Source organism: Meleagris gallopavo, chromosome 22, assembly GCF_000146605.3.
Source record: "Meleagris gallopavo isolate NT-WF06-2002-E0010 breed Aviagen turkey brand Nicholas breeding stock chromosome 22, Turkey_5.1, whole genome shotgun sequence".
Lineage (NCBI taxonomy): Eukaryota > Metazoa > Chordata > Aves > Galliformes > Phasianidae > Meleagris > Meleagris gallopavo.
Genome location: NC_015032.2, coordinates 1,012,056 through 1,014,719, shown reverse-complemented (window position 1 = coordinate 1,014,719; position 2,664 = coordinate 1,012,056).

Below are 2,664 nucleotides of genomic sequence, written 5' to 3'. Positions count from 1 at the left end.
TCCTCTATAATTTTTGTTAGAAAGATGCGTGTGTATTCAGAGATTATATATGGGGGAGGTGGGAGGACAGGATTGCTTTGGGTAATTTTTTTTCCTGAGACTTAAATTATAGCTTTGCTGGGCTTGGCTGAGAGGAGGCAGTGAGCAAAGAATAGACTGACCGAGCCAGCTGGTGGAGCATTGCAGGAGGTGCTGGTGACCTCCTCGGGGGCCCTCTGCAATTCCAGGGCACAGATGAGTTTTACAGCCCTATTCTGGCTTTGATGTGCAGATCTGAGCAGCTTCCAGCCACTTGGGCGGGGGTCACACTTTCCTGCTCAACACTTACAGTGAGTGAGGCTTTCCTAAGCATTGTTTGTCTGGGTGCTGCAGGTGCCTTCACTCTTTGCAGGGGCAAGGGCACAGTGCCACTCTCAACACGGTGCTGATGTCAGTCAGGCATTCCGCAGCCCATGGGGTTCCTGTGCTAGGAGCAGTGTGGCCAGCAGCTCCAGCACGGCCCCCACACCCTGCTCAGCTGCTGGGGGCTCTCTGAGGCTGCACAGTGCTCTGCTCCCCCTCCTGGGCCCTGGTAACACTTCCCGCCAGCAGTGATTAAGTGATCTGGACTGCAGGCATCCTGAGGACAAACCTTTCCTGCTGCCAGCACTAGAGCTGTGGGGCACACACGAACCTGGGCTGTGCCACTGCAGTGAGCCCTCCTGGGCTCCATGTGCCACGTCCCTGCCTCCATGGGCTCTGGCATCCCAGTGTGGGGTGGTGGGGCCGTGCCATGTCACACTTCTTCCTGGGATGAGAACTGCTGGGCGGTCGGCAGTGCCCCTGGTGCCAGCAGTGGTTTGTTTTGCCCCAGAGGGCCCTGGGGACCACAGAGCTTCTCAGTTTCTGAGCCACGTTAGGAGGAAATGAGAGTCACTACTGAAATGTCATTGGAAAAAAGTAGGAGTGACTACAGTCACCCTCTAGTAGATGAGCGCTGGTGATGGGATCTGCCTGGTCTGGGGCTGCAGCAGCCCTGCTGGGAGCTGCAGTTCTTGTGCGAGGGCTGGGATCAGCACCTCTGTGTGAGGTGTGGAGGTGATGCTGGTGCTTTCCTTCACATTGCAGTGATCACTCTGTCCCACAGCTCCTGGAGCTCTTCATTCACCTGCAGACAGGTACCCCGTCCTTTGAGCACAGCCTCCTTTTGTGCTGTTAACTATGTGGCCATACTCTGACTGTATGCACACAGCAGTTTCCTGGAGTCATTGTCACAGAGCAGCTTGAGCAGGAAGGGACCCGCAGGGATCATTAGCATCAAACCCCAACTCCATGCAGCACCGCCCTGAGTTCAGACCATGTTTCTGACAAGGAGTGCAATTTCACAGGTGCTTCTCATTGTTGTGGGACCATCTTTAAGTCTGCTGGAGGCTCTTTGAAGCCATCCATCATCAGGACCCCACTCAGTATGGAGTCAACATTAGGCCATGAAGGACTGGGCTCTGCCTTATAAAAGGGAACTGGGGGAACGAGGTGGGGCCCAGTGTGGGGCACACAGGAGCAGAAATAGCAGAACGTGGAAGTGAAATGGGAGATCAAGGCATGAGACTTCTCCTTGACACCCTGCAGAATGGTGTCCTTGCAGCTCGGAGTGCCTTGAAGCGAGGAGTTCCCATGGCTCTCCATGGGGCTGGGCTGTCACCAGAAGGTGAAAGAGCTGGACCTGGAGCTGGTGGTTGGAGGGAGGGCTTCATGCAGGGGGCTAAGTGACTTGAGCAGTGGTGGCAAGAAAGTCAGCTGCCTTGTGGAGCAGTGATTGTTTGGTTTCTTGGGGTTTCCTCCCTGTTCTTTCAGGTGATGTTTTTCCCCCTCCAGGTGCAGCTCCTGTCCATTTCTGAACCTTTCTGTTTATTTAAAACAGAATTTTAAATTTATTCTCTCCTGGACTCACATTAGTGAGTTGTGAGAAGGCTGACTCAGGGGATGTGAGCAGCACATCTGGTGTTCACATGGGTTTGTATTGCTCTGTAGCTGCTCCTTTCACATGCTTGGGGTGGCTTCTTGTCCCTGCGTGAGTCAGGCCTGTAGGTGCACCCTGAGGAGTCCTGCTGTGCCTGTTCCTGGGGCAGAGGTGCCAGGGATAGGGTGTCCAGCATCCAGGTTTCAGGGCAGGCCTGGAGTCTGTTTTGATCCTTGGAGAGCTTTGTGCTTTCCTAGTTTTGGCTTGCTGGTAAAGCTGGGAAGTGTATACAGTATACAGTACAGCTATGTGGGCTGGGCTGTAGGAGCTACGTTCTTTCAGGCTGAAATAGCCTTTTAATTAGGATTGTTATTTCTTTATTATTTATTATCTTCCTTGGCTTCCTTTGCCAACCAAGGCCCCGGCAGGAGCTGCAAGCAGGACAAACCCAAGCTCACCTCTTTGTTTCTGAAGGAGCAAAGTTTGCAGATATAAATCATGCCTGTCCCAGGGGCAGGCGGGACGGAGCCGCACCTTGGCCTTTTACCTGCCGTGTTTGTGCAGTGCTCCGTACAAACAAGGTCTTTCAGGGGCTGCCTGAGCCTTCGGCTGAGCACCGGCCTGCTTGGCCACGCACAGCACTGTAGCTGTGCACAACGCGCTCCCTGCTGCTCTTTGCACAGCTGGCTCGTGGGGCTGGGGCTGCACCTGGGACCTCAGCGCCC